Consider the following 18,527-nt stretch of genomic DNA (forward strand, 5'->3'; position numbering starts at 1 on the left):
GGACATCACCGATGGACACATTTCGAAAGTATCTATTAGGTGATAAAATTGTTTGCAGAAATGCAGACGGGTTCATTTTTAGGGTTCAATCAGAGCAATCGCTGATATTTGCTAAGTAACTGTCTTTGAACTGAGGTTGGCATGCAAAAAATAACCATCACAAATCAAACATTTACTTTTACAAAGGTGGTCAAAATGTTCTGTTGTTCACAGCATGTAAGGTTAAATGGCTTTCAATTAAATTTTTTTTGTTAGAGTAGTCTAAGCAAAGTCTAAGCTTTGTCTTTGTTGGATGATCTGGAAGCTTTAAGTGGCTGTCGTGCTGTATCATCACATCAAGCCAGCCTGGATCATCCACAGTCCTTTTTTTCCCAGCGGAGCCCCTAGGATGAGACTTCAAGGGATAAAGATCTCATGAAAAGCCTCCCTTCACTGCATCCCTAAACTGTTCTTGGCATTAGTTGACGGAGGAGAATGCAAATGCCCGATACAGCCTTTAATCTGCCAGCGCCCTAATTAAAAGTCTGTGTGATGACTGGTCTTGTCTAATAGAAGAATAGTGCAGGTAATACTCTGCAAGTATGTGGTCTTCTTCTACCCAGGCAGCATGTTCACTTATACCAAACGGAGCTTTTCCCAGAAGTGAAAACACATCTAAACCAAACGTATGAGGATGATTTGTAACAGTTCTTCAGACTTGTTCCAAAGTTTGTGTGTTATAATGGCTTTAGGAGAGGATCCCGTTTTAAAAAAGAAAAAGGTACTTGAGGATTTTGGACAGTAACGTGTTTGCGTACAGGTAGGACTGAGTTTTGGAATCATACCGTTGTTATGGAGGACCACAGAGTGAAAATATGGAAAAAAACGATGCGCTGGAAACACAAACTTTTCTGTCTTCTTACCGTCTTCAACGTGATTCACTGTGTTCTGACACCCACACTGCTGTACACTTTGGAAACATTGTGACTCGAGGCGTCTATTGTAATTCAGCATCCTTTATTGGCCCTATTATGAGTCATTTGTGTGTTCTAATAGTGCAATTTATCAAAAATCCTATTCAATTAAAATTATGATTTCTAACAATTATGAAAACAAAGATGGAAATAAAGCAATGATGGGGCTGCCTTGCTTTGACAGTGCAGCTGCTCTCATTTAGTCTCGTGTTATAAACCCAGCTCACCTCTTTCCTTTGCAACGTTTGAACCTCTCCGAAAGGCCAGGCTGACTCCCTGAAAGGCTGAGGCCAATTTAAATCAGCCTGAGACACGACGACTTTGGGCAACAAGACAGATAAACCAATCCAACAGCTTGGAAACTGTTTCACAGTGAGCCCAATTAGAGGGTGAGATTATAGCTGTGAGACAGAATTACTTGGATACATGGAAATCTTCGTACAGCCACTGATCACTTGAGATGGGCGCATAAACAGAGAAATGACAGTTTGATAGGTGTGGAGACAGGAAGGAAAGAGGGTGACTTCCTGGCATGAGTGGGCGTGTCTAATGTGTGACTCAATTGATGTTTGTTCTTATTGGTTACATTAATAAGTTTACCAATACTGGTGAACTTATAGCTCTGAAATACCAGGAACTTCCTGTGATCCTTTCCATAAACAAACTCAAAAAATGAACTGAACTCCTAGAATAGTCCAAGTATTACCGGGGAGTAGGGCTGTTCGATGTAACGATATATATCGGATGACGATATAAAAACGTCTATAGTTTCATTTTACGCTATCGTTTGTTTCGTGGTGTCGCAAAATAAACTGTTTACGGCAATATTTTTTCATGGTTTTGATGGTCACTGTAGTGGCTATATTAATTTCTTAAAGTTAATATAACCACACTACAGACGGACAAGCACCTGTTTTTATGCGTTGTCATTAGCAACAACGACGGTAACACCATCGCGTGTCCGCTTGTTTATATTCCACATAAACCTTTCACAATAAAGCTCAAGATCCTGTTGAGACTTTTCAAAATTAACTGAATCACGTGAAAGAGCAGATTATTTACGGATGAGAATTAAAAAAGAGCCGCCAGGTGCTAAAAAATAAACCTTAGACTCAAACGTTAGAACAGGCTTTTCCCCGCAGCACGCCGTGTAATAAACACTCACAAAGAAAACGGCGGCCGTTACAACTTATGTCTAAAAATGTATCGTTTCATGCATCGGTTAAAATACTCGACTCCAGCTACATGACGAGCAGCTGGAAACACTTCACGCAAGTCGAGCTGCCTGAGATTCACCGAATTTACAGAAAATGTTACATTGTTGTGATTTATATCGTTATCAGGACGATAGACGTCTTATATCGGGATATGAGATTTTGGTCATATCGCACAGCCCTACTGGGGAGATACTCATCTAATGCAGGTATTGGGTGTCTAGAACCAGTTGTAGATGATTGTGCTCATTATTTATTTATCTGTCTACCTCTCTGCAGTCTTCTTGTTCAGACTGCTGTGAAATTATCGGGAGTGTTGGCAAACTTTGCCAAACCAGTTAGAAAATGCGATGTTAATCGTACTTGTGGGTAATAACTGCGCAATGCCCTCAATCTGCTGCGTTTCGGGAACGTCTTTGTAAAGCGACTGCTGCACCGGTGAGATAATCATATCTGACGTTTTGGGGCAGTTGTCTGTTGAATTTGGAGAGCGCTCCGGAGCGAGCAGAAGAAATGTAATTCACGTTTGCCCTGGCAAAATGAAGTTTTATACCAGTTTATGAGTAAAACTGCTACATCCTAACATTATTATCAGGATTCCTCTTCAGTGCTGCCCCACCCCCGTGTTTACTATCCTCAGGTATGTGAGCACAGCTGACTCCCTGGTTATGTTCCAGTGCTTGTTCAGACTTGTGTTTTCCTTCACTCTCCTCCATCCCACATCCATTTAACCCAGCAGCAGGTAGACACGTGTGCGCTTACACATACAAGCCAATGAACATTTGAGTTGTAGATCGATTGCCACGTGCCCATTTTAACCTGCCACCTGTGCAACCTGAGCTCGGTGTGTGCGTGTCACCTTCAGATCCTCAGGTCTGCCTTTGAAACAGCTGCTTAAAGAGCCTTGAATTCCTCGGGGGGTCAGAGGACACAGTTGCTTAAGAACAGTGGGTCAGAGCCAAAAATGGATAGCTCTTCTTCTGCTGTGCCCTCGATGTGAGAACTGCATTGAAGGGCTTCTGGGCTTTTATACTTCCTCTGTAGACAAAGGGAATTTTGACGTGACTGAGTTGCAAAATCCCAAATTTAGCCGTTTGTAATGTTTATCCCGAATATAATGTTTTGAGTTATTTTAAAAAGTAATGAGAACGGGACGGGTCATAGGAGATATTTAGCCTACCTTAGTGACAGTGACAAATTTTCAGTCTTATGCCATCTTTTTTCAGACATGCAGCGTTATTTTTGTGCTGCACTTGACGGGCTTATTTCTGGAACGTCAACGGTTTACATGGTAAAACCTGGTTTTATCCGCTGCTTGTTGTTGTTGGAGGTCTGCCGAGGAAGCCCGGAGTGATTCCATATCCAACCTAAACACTCACTAAAAGAGGAGTTTGAAAACGTGGGACATTACCATTTTTACTTCGTGCTACTTATTTCCTCACCGTCAGGCCTGTTTTCTGTCCAAAAAAGTCCCCGTTGGTCTTGAATCATATTCCACAGGACCAGCTTGTCCAAGACAAAGCTGTTTGTAAATTCTCTCTGTAATTTGGTCAGTTTTAGCCAACAGATGGCTTGTGCCAAATGTAAATTTATAAATTTGTGCTGTGGAAACGTTTTCACTGTGTATATGAGTCGATGCAGGGATGATGGGGGATGTCAACATGCTTAAGTTGCTGCGCTCCTTTGTTTATTTCTGGGCCTCCGCAGCCTTTCTCAGCTGAACTCAAAGCCCGAGGATAGAAATGGTCCCTTCAAAGAGCTGACTTTGTCACAAACTAACAAAAAACAATAAACCCCGATTATAGCTGACATACACTAAGTACACACATCAAAACTATTTATTCGTATGCCTTCACAAACACATGAACTCGAGTGTCATCCCATTCTTAATCCATAGGGTTTAATATGATATTGGCTATAACAGCTTCAACTCTTCTAGGAAGGTTTGCCACAAGGTTTGGGAGTGTTTACGGGACTTTCTCCCAGAAGAGCATTTGTGAGGTCACACCTTGATGTTGGACAGCCTGGATCAGCGTTTCAGTTCATCCCAAAGGTGTTCTGTCAGGTTGAGGTCAGGACTTTGTGCAGGCCAGTCAAGTTCTTCCTCACCAGACTCGCTCATCCTCGTCTTTCAGTTTGTGCACTTTGTTCCTTTCACTGCACCTAATGGGCCGAGCCCCACTCCTGAAAAACACCATAAATCCCTCCTCCACCAAACTTTACACTCAGCACAGTGCAGCCAGGCAAGTACCGTTGTCCCGGCATCCACCAATCCCAGACTCGTCCATCAGATTGCCAGATGGAGAAGCGTGATTGGTCGCTTCAGAGAACACGACTTTACTGCTCTAGAATCCAGTGGCTGCGTCTTTACACCGCTGTATATGACACCTTGCATTGTGCTCGGTGATGTAAGGCTTGTGTGCAGCCGGTCGCCATGGAAACCCGCTCCACCAACACATCTATGCATGCACTGTTCCTGACTCTGCAGAAAGTCGGTAACCTTTGTGCGGCTCAGCATCCGCTGACCCCGGTCTGAGATTTTATGTGGCCTACCACTTCACGGCTCAGTTGCTGCTGTTCCCACTCACTTTCACATTGTTCTTGTACCGCTAACACCTGATTGAGGAATATTTTATATATAATTTCAGCAATTTAAGCCTACGAGGCAGCCTCTGGCCATCCACAGTCCAGTTTCATTGACCTAATGCTGTCTTTCTGTCATTTTGGCTTGAGCAGAGCTAAACTGTTAGTGAGCTGGGACTTTTAGGGAGGGCTGAAAGCACGCCGCAGTAAAGTAAAGGGACGTTATTGGTTAGAAAAATGAGGCACGAGAGCTTTTTAAAAGTAAAGATTTTATCCCAGTTTTCTTGTATTCAGGATCATAATTTAATTTTGATGAAACGCCTCCTTATAGATACTTTGCAAAGAGCTAATAAAAAGCTAAAATTGTCAGATTATAACCAGTTTGGAAAGTACAGCTTCCCATATTTTATTTTATTTAGTTATTTACATGGACTCTTGAGGAAAAATCCCTTGTCTACCGATTCTGCACATCCATATGCAGAGATCTGTTTCTGCAAATTAAGCTTGGTAGTAAATCTATGAAAACAGATTGAGGTTATAGCGAGCGGTTTCCATTTAATCCTAATAGTTTGCATTGGTGCAATTCTGTGCAACTGCCAAACAAGGCAACAGGTCAACACTCGTCACCGGAGAGTTTGAAGGGCTGCTGAGTCAGCCTCATGCTTTACATAAAGGCTGCTGAGTGTACGCGGCTCTGTGCGGCTTCATTCCAACAAAAGGAAGTCTCGTGTCTGCGACGGCCGAATGATGTTACTGTGAGTCGCTTTAGACAAAAGCACGTGTGCCGCATGTATGCAATTTATCGACTACACTGCGCTCGTCACTTGTTAGCGGTGTTGTGACTCATTGTCGTCCTGCTAAAAGAGACCAATGTAACTGTGGTCAAACACTTTGCTGCTGTTTAAACCCTCCTCAGAATACCATTAAACCCAGATGGCGTTGAAATTTGGACGTATATCAGTTGAATTTTAAGTGCGTGTGTGGAGAGAAAGCTAAAGAAAATGGACAGCCGTAGCCTGAGAGAAAAATGTGTGTCAGATTTGAGAATGAGAGGATGGAGAGAACATGAGAACAAGAGTGTGTGAGTGAGAGAGAAGCCAGCCTCGCTGCTATTTTCTAGGGCAGGCCATCAGGCTGGGAGGCAGCAGGGAGGGATAATAACAGAAGCTGTTACATTCTTGTGGTTTCTCTGATTTCAGCATGAGGCAGGGGGCTGGCTCCGGCTGACTCATGGCCGCTCTGCCCGCTCTTTCTCTTTCGGCCTCTCTGCCAGCACGGGAGCCTCTAGCGAGAGGACAATACGTGACATTTCGTCACTTTAATCTCAGACATGTTAATTACAGGACCATAAATCTGAGCTTTTTTTGCAACTCCCCTGAGCAGAAACCTACCGACTGATTAAAACTGGCTAAGCTTCCACTTCCACGGTGAGCGGTGGCAGTAATTTCTCTTTATAGTTTGGTTGTTCAGGCTTGTTGCTCGGGCTGATTAAAGGCTGATTTTTAGTGGCTGCAGCTGAGGACAGGCCTCTTATTTAGATATTATGTATCCCAGGATATGACTGTTCGTGTTTCGGTACAATACCACTGTACTGATCTTTAGAGGAGCTGGTAAATTGTTATATGTACCCTTTATTGATCAACAGCACTAGATAGACACTGAGCTGTGTGTGCTTGTTGGACGTGAGTCAGAATCTTAGAGCTGAGGCTTTACTGAACAAGCTAGAAAAACAAAACCACAGTCATGTGTTCGTATGGATTAAAGCCAGTCCTACATATTAAAAAAACAGATGTGCATCCTTTTTGGGACATTACATTTCAGTCGATAAGACCTTCAGTCATTAGCGGCCTTTAAAAACCCATCAGAAATGATATGATGCCTCTTTGAAGTCGTGTTTTTAGATGCTTGGTTGCTTTCAGAACCGTTTTGTGTCATTTCTCTTCTGTGCAACAGCTTCACTCTGAAGTTGAAGCTCATTTTAAGGATCCGACATCTAAGTATCAGGTTGCACTGATCTCTTTTAGTGAAATCAAATAAATGCGGGGCAGGTTAAATCGAGTGCTCTTTTACTTTTTCGTACGTCAGGCGTGCATCGCAACACTCGGATCGGTGACACGGCTGCAGCTTTATTGTCGCACAGTATTCCACATCAAACCCGAGCGAGTGCCGTCTGAAGGCTGTCCCTACTGCGTCAGGACATTTACAGTTCACTGGTTTGGGCGATGCTAGCAGAAATAAAAATTCAGGGAAAAAAAGCCCGCTGCTTGCAGATTTGGATCAGCTGTTTGAGTTTAGCACATAAGCATGCGTCACATTTTTTTCTGCAAAGCAGATTGTGGCCTGAAAGGCGGCTCATCCACACAAAAATTCAAACTAAAGCACCTCAGGAGATGCAAAAAAAGGCAACAAATTGCTGTCTCAGTATTTTTTCACCAGCAGCTAACCTTATTTTTTAAAGCGTGGCAACATTTTACAGGCTCTGAGGTGACTGTCAGGTAGGCCCACGCTTTCCTGTTTTGGCCCTGTTTACCAACCGCAATGTGTTCCACCCACCTCCATCTCTTCATCTTCACCTCTTCATACAAGCCGTGGTGGAGAGACATCCCCTAACACCTCTCCCACACACATGCTTCGTGTTATTTAAGCTATATAATACATTCAAACAAGCTGTTTAATCATCAACACTGCTTTTGAATCACGAATTGCCCGTATCGCAGCAGAGCCTTTGGCTGTTTTTCGGCAGATCTAAATAGTTTCAAGTTCTTTATGATCTCCCCCAAGCCCACTTATATTTAAATTATCTTTCAGGTTTTGTGTCTTCAGCGCTTACTGTACGACTAGCCACAGCCCGGCCCGTTGTCACCTGTCTTCACATCGAGTTCGAAAGCCTAAACCACAGCACTCGAAGGACAAAACCATTCTCATGTAAATGTAACGTAGCATGCAGAGGACATCCTGAATTTGTGCACGTGGATGTATACACACACAAAACAGAAACCACGAACAGAAGCTCAAGCTAAAGGTGTTTAGCTCAGAAGTGCACGTATGTGATAAAAAAAACCTCTGAGATGTTTTAAAGAGGAAGATCTTGCATGCATGTCCCTCTGTTTCACACTGTTGGCCATCACTGCAACAAAGAGGCGAGAGTGGAAGTGTTTCACTTTACCTAATTTTTGTGCACTTGTTTGATTTAAGCCTGTGTTTGCAGAGAAGCATAGACAGTAGATGCACAGCAGTAGTTGGTGCTGAGGACTGCAGCTGCACTCATCTTCCTTTGTAAATTCCAGCGAATGCAGAAGAGGCTAAATGAAGCACCGTTTAACCCGAGTTTGTGAAACCTGGTTTGAGGTTGTTGTGCATTAGGCCAGGCCACAGCTGAGTGACCCAAGGCATGCACATCTGCACTCACATCCCAATTTCAAGATTTTTCCCTCTCTTTGGTGCCATCGCTGCGTCGTGACAGGGTGACAGGCGAGATGGCAGAGTGTAGTTTGGAGCATTCGACTGGTGTCCTCAAAAAATAAAGTGTATTATTCATGTTATTTACATTATTTAGATGCAGATGTTTAATTTCAGTTTGCTGACTCTGCTGCGCTCCACAGAGCATGCACATCATCAGGGTGGGCTCAGTATCAGCAGAGCCCCCATCGTAGCGCTTGTTTTTACAGCATGACCTAATGGTGTGGCTGGATTTTCTGCTTCTCACCTTTGTGTTTGTAAATGAAATGCATGCTGTGGGGGGTTGGGCCTGTATGTTTGGGTTTGAAATGCTAGTGCATGTTAGTGCAAGAGTCAGCCGTTCTGAAGGTTTTGCATTAAAGCAGCAGGTGTTTTTAATGCAGAGTGCTTGGGAATAGGGAGAAAAAGGAGTGGTTGTATGGATGCACATATGTGGGGTGGCACTTACGCTTCCTGGCTGGTTTTGCATTAATATCCATTTTGGCTGTTTATGTGCTTATGTTTGCTGCATTTGCATAATTTGGTGTGGTGAGAATCCTCTAGGTCCAGGTTTGCATAAATCTTTAGGGCCTTTTGTCTCTTTTGTAATAGGACCTTAATAACTCATTAACTGTGGGGGGAAAATGATCTTGCACACTGATAATATGATAATATGGTTACATTTCAGTAAAGCTGCCATAATAGTTGCAGAAACGTCCAGGGAAGAGAGAGCTGTGTTGCATCTAAAGGCTGTGCTCAGTGCAAAAAGCCTTTTCCTGGTCCTGTTTTCTGAGCTGCCTTTGTGTCATTTTGAATGTCAGCCGCTGTTTAATTAAGTTCTCAGCAAGGAGCAAAAATAAAACATGCGCATCTTCTTGGAAAAAAGGCTCGAGTAGTGTAAGGGGACACCTCTAATAAAGAGATGGTTTGAACTTTGATGAGATGAGTAGTGATTGGTTTGGTGTTTGACTGCTTTGACCTGAGCAGCTACAGCTTCTGAGAATAGAGTAGAGGCTCGTCCCGAGGGTGACGGGGAGTAAGTGAATCATGTCGTTTTCCTGACTGTCACACGCCGTCCCGTCTGAGAGGCTGACACATTATGTTAGTTCCTAGCTGACAAAGAAAAATCCCGTGCCTCAGGCTGACTCCTCACATCTGTGTTTTCATTTACAAAGTGGTATTTGAAAACAAAACTATCGCCACATACACGACCATTTTAGGATTAATCCCAGCTCTGCAAAGCTTTGCAGACCCACATGTATGTGTTTTGGCTATCTGCTGTTACTGAGGGTCAGAAATATGTGGAGCGACCGGTAATATGGGCGACTCTTGTTCATGTTGTTTATGTTAGCTCTGCACGTGCTGCAGTCGCCATAGACCAACAATTAGTTTGTTTTTAACAGATTTGACTGAACTGCAGCCCTTTTTTTGGGTTTAGTTTTATGCTGGCCTTCTTGTTAACGTCCACAGGAACATGTTTGTTTGTTTTTTAACTCTTTCAAGTCTATCATAGGCTTTATATTTTAGCATGGATCTATCTTTATATTTTACATGCTATAGTGCCATATCTGGGAGCATTTTAAGTTGCTATACATCAATACAACCGTTATATCCCAAATTTCAATAATACGCCTGCATAAAGTCCATAGTAACTGCATAGCTTGCAAAAAAGTGCTGTAAACTACAAAAAATTGAAAATCGTTTTTGTTTTTTTACACTTATTTCTAGTTACAGAAATTTCAGAGGTGTAACCCTTAAAATTGTAAATGCAAAAAAGTTGCCCGAAATAGTTTCCAACCACAGGAAATTTATTTTGAGTGTTTTCATAGTTTCGTTTTTGAGATACACCAATTTTTATAAAATGCAGGAAAAAAATATTATTGTACATAATTTGCAAAAAACCAGCACGTTCATCAAAATAAAACACAATAAACTATTTGCAACAGTGAAATTAAGCCTCTCAGAAACTATACAGAAAGGCATAAAGTATAAGATTTTTGCAAAGCCACATGTGGGAGGAAACTGCGACCTGGGACAAGTTGAATGCATGATATGTAAGTGCAGCTCTGGTTTTATGTGCAAAAGAAATTATTGCGCTAGCTTATGTGTTTGCAGTTCTACCGGGATTTAAAAGTAGTTAGATTCAGCACAAACAAATGTGTTCAGACGTGTGTCAGCTCAACGTTTGTGGCAGCAGTTTGGTGATGAGGCCACAGACACACACGGTTCAGATAATCTCACACTGCTTATAAAGAGCCCTCTCCTGTCTACTGTAGTGTGTTTGGCTTCTAGCGGAGTTTCTGCACCTTAATGAAGCGAGGCTGATTAACTTACAGCTTATTGATTCCACAGACTGTTAAACACACACTCGCGTACCAGATTCAAGGAACGGGGTTCAGCTTGACACAGAGACACGGTGAATGTCAGCAGTGGTTTTACTGATATCAACATTAGATGCTTGTAGTTTGTTTATTTACTCATTTATTTATATTTCAATGCTTTTGGGTGAGGACTGCAGGTCTGTTTTACCTTATTTTACACTCTGTTATTTTTGGCTGTCTTACAAAAACACTTAACTCAAGCTTATGTAAAAATTAGGGCTCAATTTTAAAAAAATATTAAAATATTTAATCAGTCCTGGTGATTAATCTCCTTTTCATGGCTCAAACCTGTTTGATGGGCACCAGCATACATTATATTAAAATAAAACCTGCTTATTTTTATTGGTTTATTTTTTTTTTAATTAATAATTTGCACAGAAATGGTTTAAGTCCATGTTTAACAATTATTTTAATAGTATAGTTCAGACAAATCCTCCCCTGTGTTTGAAAATAAAGTCTTTTTAAAATTAACTTCAGATGAAGTTACAAATTTGAAACAATTTTAACTGTTAAATGCACGATATGGAGATGTGTTGAGCTGTGTTTGCCACTTAAATCACTGGGATCTTTTGAAGGATAGTGTGAAGTGCTGCATCGTCACTGAGCTAATCTATCTGCTTTGCAGCAGGAGGGCGTGCGCTTGCTATAGAACACCTGGCCTCCCTGCTGGTGGGGCAGGAATGTGCAGGGTTGGGGTGGATGCGGGTGGAAATTTGCAGAGTGTTCAGAAACCGACCCCGGTTACACGTAAAGGCGCCGGCGTCAGCAGGAAAGGAGAAATCTGGGGGAATGTGCAGCTTTAATCAGACCTGCATCTCTCTCTCTCGTGTGTGTGAATATTACTGCACAGAGGAGGGCCTGCTGTTGTATAAACGGGGGCACGGGGGCCCCTCCCCTCTCACATTCTCAGTCCAAACTTTCCGTGGTGTGTTTAAAACATCAGTGACCACTCTGACAAACCCTAAGTGGTATTTTATTGTTGTCCAGCTAATTCATTAGTGCCGGTGACAGACAAATGTGGTCTTTACATCACCCACTCCTGGCTTATCTCCATTGACTTCTTGTATGTGTTTACAATTGATTTTGTGGATCTGTTTTAAAGCGACGCCTGCGTCTGGCCCCGAGCCTCAGAGCACAAACGATGACCCGGCGTGATCCAGTCTGCAGCGGTACAGCCTAAGGTGCCCTTTTATGGCCCTTATTTCCCTTTATATGGATTGTTTTTTTTCTAGTTTCCTTCCATATTTTCCTGTTTTAATATTTTTATCTTTATGCATTTTTTAATGCATTGTTTTGTTGTCTTTTCTTTCGTGCTGTTTCTTTGGACCCGTCCTTCAGCTGTTGCTCGTCTGTTGTGAGCTCTGTTTATTTAGTAACAACTGTGCTAATGAAATCAGTTTTTAACCACGTGTAGGATATTTGTTGGCATTGTTTCAGTATTTTTCTCACACAGAAATGCTGCTGTGTATGTGATGAACATTATGAATAGATAGATGAATGATTATTTGCACTGTTAGCTAAAAGCAGGAAACCTCAAACCTGAGATAGTCGCCACTGATACCATTGCAAAAATAACAATATGCGACATGTGTGTGCATGACAAGAAGAAGAGAACCCCAGGTGTGAATGTCTACTGTAATTCATTTATTTCTTTTGCCGTACTCAGACTATGACATGTTTTATTTTTCCTCAAGTATTCAGTGTGCACTTTACAGATGCAGATGTGTTCACGGCTGTTGTGCAAACAACAAAGCGATTATTTGTCTCCAGGCCTTGAAGAGTGCCGTAGTTGAAGCTAAATGTTGTTTTGCAGACAAATCAAGTGGACAGGATGTGCTGCTTTTGTGCATTTGTGGTGGAACGACCACTGTTTTGCAACCTTTCTTTATTCCAGCGCAGCTGTTGAGATTAATCTGTCCTCAAATAACTCACAGTGATGCAACACAGAGAGTAGATGTTACTCGCTCACACAGTTAGCTCTTCTCTTAGCAGAAAATGCACGTTAGCGGCTTCTAAAGGGGAGACGGTGGCACCAATAACCTGGGAAAAGAAGCAGAAGAGAAGCTTATAGAAGGGAAGTGTGATAAGGTACATGCAGCATTGGATTAAAGCGAAAGATGGAAGGGCCAATGGGAGAGGGGAGGTTGTGAAAACGATGACATTATAATAAATCTAATAGGACGACGAGTTGTCACTCGAGATGCTTGGAGAGACGAGGACTGCAGCGAGCTGAGAAGTCTCCTCTGTGTTGTCTTTGATTCAGCAGGAATCTGTGACAGGTGTCGGCTTTTATCAATGGCTCTGTGTGTGTTTGTGTGCAGAAGTAAATGGCTGCTCTCTGGCACTGATGACTGTAATTTGCATAATGGACTCACGCTCATACTGACACTTAAAGACAGGATGAAGAGGAGGCGAAGAAGAAGAAAAGTCAGGGATTTAGTATCAAAGAATATCGGAATGTTTCTGCATTGTTTGGAAAATCGGATTCACAAATTTAGGATTTATTCTTAAATTCATTAGAAGGAAGTTGCTCAGTTACTGCTCCGCCCTCATGCAGTAACTGGTGAACTTGTCTTAATGTCATTAGCAATAATAACACTAATGCTGAGATTTATACTATGAAGAGACTTGAATGCTTCAGTACTAACGAGGTAAATTACATGTATGTTAACAGTGCTCCTCATTAACCCTTTAAAACCGGTCAGAGCGGGCACGCTCTGTTTTGTGTAACTATTTTTAAAATCCCGGTAGCTCTGCAACCACGTGAGCTAGCGCAATAATTTTTTTTGCATATGAAACCGGAGGAGTTGTACTTACATCTTATGCCATCAGCTTGTCCTCGGTCACAGTTTCCTTCCACATATAGTTTTGCAAAAACTGCATAAAAAGCACTTGTAGCAACAAAAACATAATATTCCAGAAACACGCTTTGCCGATCCGATCAGCTGTTCATAACACTTCCTACATTGGATTAGACGTCAGCGCGACCTATCGCATGTCCGCCATGACCTGCCCGAAACCGGAAGTGATGTCATTTTCGCGGAAATGTAGTTTTTTACCGTCCGGGCCTCAATGAGCCTATACTGGTGTTTTTGAAAGTTATGTTTGACTTTATGACTTTCTGTGTGGTTTCTGGGATGCTTAGGACTCATATTGCACTGCTGGAAATAGTTTATTTTGATGCATATGCTGCTTATTTGCAAATTTGCATTATAATATTTATTTTCGTTTTTCCTGCAGTATATAAAAATTGGTGTATTTCAAAAATAAAACTATGAAGACACTCAAAATAAATTTCCTGTGGTGGGAAACTATTTTGTGCACCTTTTTTGTATTTACAGTTTTGAGGGATAAGCCTCTTAAATTTCTCTAACTAGACATATATGTTAAAAAAACAAAAACGATTTTCAATTTTTTTTGTAGTTTATTGCACTTTTTTGCAATTTATGTAATTACTATGCACTTAATGCAGACATATTATTAAAATCTAGGCTGTAATGGTTGTATTGATGTATAGCAACTTGAAATGCTCCCAAAAATGGCTCCACAGCATGTAAGAATATAATATAAGCTCTGGCAGACTTGGTTCTATGGTAGGTCTTAAAGGGTTAAACCGGTGCAGTTCTGGAGGATAAAGTTTTATTTGCTTTTTCTACGTCACAGTCTTGTTTCAATCACATTGCTCGTGCACACAGCTGGGACTGACTCTGCAATTTTTTAATAATGTCATATATAAAAACGCTCATGTGCAAATAAACGTGGGGAATCCTTCATCTGTTTGGACCCAAACTCCAGTTGGCGGGCGGTGATCCTTCTCGCGCTCCTCAGTGACCCCCTGAATGGACAGAGCAGGTTAGCAGCGGCTGGATCGGCAGATGGAGTCGTTTTCTGACGCACATAAAAATGTTAAAGTGTAAAATATTCCTGGGTAGGTAACCCATTTAAAAAAGTGAACAGACTCTGCTAGTTCGCCTTAATAATTACACACAAATTACATCTGAATGTTTTTATATGAGAAGTATTGGGCATGATTTTCCCATTTTTGTTGATTGCCTAACACTCGACCTTAAACACTCGGCTTTACTGACTGAATGACGTCGTTTTATCCTTTTGGCAAAAACCTATTAAAATATGTTTTTATTGTTATTAATTTAGTAGGTTTTCTGTAATCGCATTGCCCCGGGGCTCGGTAGGAACTTTTAATTCAGCGGTTTCTCATTTATGTCTCGAGCAGGTTATTTTCCTCTTTTTCTTTCTTTTAGCGACAGGTGAAAGTGCACAACTGATGTGTGAATCTTCAAATGGAGCTCGTGATCTCAAAGGCATTTTGTCAGGTTTAAATGTGAAACGCTGAATCTCTGTTAGCTCGACTAAAATCACAAGTGCTTCCTTTTTCATCAGAAAGCTTTAGTGCTGCTGAAAGTCTGTGTCGTGTCAGGTTATTTAATATAATTCAGTGATGAAATATCGAGTGTGAAAGAAGTTAATAAGAACTGAAGCGGTCAGGAAGCTCCAAAATATAAATAACTTTTTGGTTTTTGGTTTCTATGAGATGCTCTTTGCGCAGCAGATTTGTTTGCTCTAATTATATTTTTACGTTTTTATACAATCTGTAACGTGTGAACAGTGTTGGGGAGTAACGGAGTACATGTACCGCCGTTACGTATTTAAAATACAAAATATGAGTAACTGTATTCCGCTACAGTTACCGTTTAAAAAGGTGGTATTTAGAATACAGTTACTTTGTTGAAATAAATGGATTACACGGCGGTACTTCCCTGTTTCATATTGTGGCGGGTCAGGACTGTTTGGGTTTTGTTTGACAGCTACGTTCTGTTGTTCCGGGCAGCGTTACGGTTGCCATGGTTACAGGGTGACGTTCTCTCTCTGCGTGTTTCCTGGGTGAGAGAGCGCCTGTTGTTGTTGTTGTGCTAAGCTAACAGGCAGAATGCTACAGGTATAGCTCTAAAGAATGTAGCATCATGGGCAGTGTAGTCCGTGCTGCAGGGAGAATGGACTGCCATACACGTTATGTGTCTGTGAGCGAGGGAGGGAGAAAAAGGAAAAGTACGAGCTGTCATCGAGCAAAAACGGGAGCTGGAAGCATGTAAATATAATAATAACCACTGCAGCCAAGAAGAGAGCCTGACGAGCTCAGTTGTAAGTAAGCTATTAAGACTCGACTGTACACCGTGTTCGTGTTTTCCTCCAAAAAAATAAGTCCCGTTGGAGCAGCCTTTCAACGCCTCTCTCTGTCTCTCGCTAGCAAAGTTGACCCAGACAACAAAGTAAAGCTAGTTTTCAGCTACGAGCCCGACACGGCACCCGACGTATTAGCCAGAGGTCCCTTTACTACGGTTCGGAGCCGCGGACCTTCAGTAACAGTAATAAATCACAGCAATAGTACATTCATGTAGTTGTAAACAGCATGATAATATATTAAGTAATCCAAAGTATTCAGAATACGTTACTCTCATTGAGTAACGTAACGGAATACGTTACAGAATACATTTTGGGGCATGTAATCTGTAATCTGTAATGGAATACATTTTAAAAGTAACCTTCCCAACACTGCGTGTGAATCCTTAAACGTGTGTCTGCTTTAACTGTGCTCCGTGTTCTATACGTAAAATGAAATGTCCCCCTCTCGGGCTGTTATTGCTCTTTGGTTTTGTAGCACACGTTGGTGCACTTGTGTTGAAATGCCCGATGAAGTGCTTCTGGAAAGCTGAGAACTAGAATGGACGGTGTAGTTTTTCTAATCAATGCAGTCGGACCGGCTGAGTCAGGATTTTCATTCATGCTCTCCGAGAGGTTTATTCCACAAGGGCTCGGTAAGGTTCAAGCAGAGGTCTGCAGACGTTTGCAACTCTGCACGGCTGAATGATGATGGGTTTGAGACCAAAGGGGGCAGAAACCGAACCGGACATTTATAGATAACAGTTAGCACAGTTGATTTGATTTACTGAATCTGTGGATTAGCAGTATCTGTTACAGGCAAACTGAATGCGTGTAACAAATAGTCTGACTTGGCTCTGGTACTGCTCAGAGTTGCTGTTATAAATTATATTATAGCTTTTTCTTCATTCATCTCTCTTCTCAAGGTTATTTGCTGCCTCAGCTTTCTCGCCTCGACTGGCCCGAGTTTTTGGACTCCCAGAACATCAGAGACGCGCAACAGCCCGATGCTGTTGCTGCCCTAAAATCACAAGTGGTTCCTACACAGAAGAAGTAAAATCAAAGGGTTCATAGTGGTGGTCTGATGGGGGAGACCTGGTATAGGAAGTGTTTTTCTGTCTTAATGCCAAAGAATACAGTTTATTTCCTCATGTTTATTTATATAGCACCAAATCACAACAGCAGTTGCCTGAAGGTGCAGGTGAAACCCTCCAGTGTTCAGCCGAGCGCTGCGCCACTCGTTCTTATTCTGATTGAAATCGTCCACGAGGGCTTTAAAGTAGTTTTTCTAACCATGTAGAACAAAAACAGAAATCACAAGCTGTCTACAAACACGCACGCGCAGTGGCACACATCTGTAATTGACCACCTGTTTGTGTATGACCTAGTTTATTCTGTGAAGCTGTTATGCACAATTCCTTTGGGATTCCTAACTGCAAGCCTCTTATTTCAACTGTTCCAAAGCAGCACAAAGGGACAGAAAAACCATACGTAGCATTTCCTTTGAAGGAATCGGGATTATAAATAGAAATGTAAAAGGCAAGCAGAGTTCAGCTGTGAGCCCGTATTTGAGCTGGAGCAGACGGCGCCAGTTGTGAAGCTTTCGCTTTGAGAACTTCGGCGACATTAGTATAAATAAGAGGCACGGGGAAGGACGGTGCTTCAGCCCTGTTGGGATCTGCTTTATTATGTACACAAGTGGTGTGCATGCTAATAACAGCAGAGCCATGTATACAATGTGGAGCAAAGGTGATACTTTGGTCACTTTTGCTGAATGTGGGTAAATGCTCAGTTGTTGGTGAGCCGACTCACTGAACAGAGACCTGGCGATTGTGTGGCAGCACTCTGTTGAATGGAAAAAAGCTCAAATTTATGCAGCTGCTATTTAAAAAAAATCATAATGAAGCTGGACAAACGAGGTAAAATTGGGACGCTGGAGCCGGGTGTGCTTGCAGATGCAGAGAGGATGTTGGGAACTGCTCTGTGTGGAGAACGAGAGGGAAGAGAGACACAAACCTACAGAAGAAATCACGAAACGCAGCTTTAAACTAGAATGACCGAAATGCCCAGCCCGATCTTCGCGTTAGATAAGTGTTTGTGTGTGCATGCTAATATCAGCATGTTTATATATGCGTTTACATTAAAGGCTCATTTTCCTGTGCGTGGACAGGAAGGCTGCAGGAGCGTCTGTGTTTGCAATAAGCTGAGGGAGCCGCAGGAGCCCACCAGTGAGGGAAGCTTGAGGGTCAAGGGCCCTTGGTTAGACACACACACGCATTTCTGCCTGTTTGTAAGCTCCGCTGACTTCGGAAGCACGCTACAATAATTGCTTCCTGCAGTTCCGGAGGCTTCTCTCAGGGGAGAGTGGCTGTCCTGTCCAGCTCAGCAGAGCAAAGCTGGAAGGACCACAGCGGAGCAGAAAATTTCAGTACGGCGAGAACAGAAAGAGGAAACGGTGTAGTAGGACAGGAAAGAGATGAAGAAGGTGGAAGAAACTTTTAAAAACCTAAAGAAAAACACATGAGCTTAATCTATTATCCAGTTAGTCGACTTATTGATCCGTACCACGAATACTAGTCAGACAAATTACTTTATCTATGTACAACACTTTTAACGGTTCCTTCTGTACGCCAAGGGCTGCAACCCCGGCAGATGGCTTTCTGTCACTCTGTGACAGGAAGTTGTAAAGAAGCCAGGTAAAAGCAAGCTGCACCACCCAGCATGGTCCTGCAGCATTGGAGCTATGGAGCGACGTGTAGCCACATCCTGCACAGACATAT

General features: G+C 42.2%; 1 protein-coding gene and 1 long non-coding RNA gene across 2 annotated transcripts in view; one reads left to right on the top strand and one right to left on the bottom strand.

The window, feature by feature from the left end:
* The window catches only part of ptpn4a (protein tyrosine phosphatase non-receptor type 4a), an 80,363-nt gene that overhangs the window by 7,044 nt on the left and 54,792 nt on the right, over positions 1-18,527 (top strand). The window lies entirely within an intron of this gene.
* On the bottom strand, positions 10,728-15,180 carry LOC146501125 (uncharacterized). The gene is made up of 2 exons (XR_014869776.1): positions 14,184-15,180; positions 10,728-13,258 (listed from the first exon to the last, which is right to left on the bottom strand). It is a non-coding gene; the product is annotated as an uncharacterized LOC146501125 (long non-coding RNA).

The sequence above is a fragment of the Neolamprologus multifasciatus genome, chromosome 16 (assembly GCF_963576455.1).
Source record: "Neolamprologus multifasciatus chromosome 16, fNeoMul1.2, whole genome shotgun sequence".
In the NCBI taxonomy this organism is placed as follows: Eukaryota; Metazoa; Chordata; class Actinopteri; order Cichliformes; family Cichlidae; genus Neolamprologus; species Neolamprologus multifasciatus.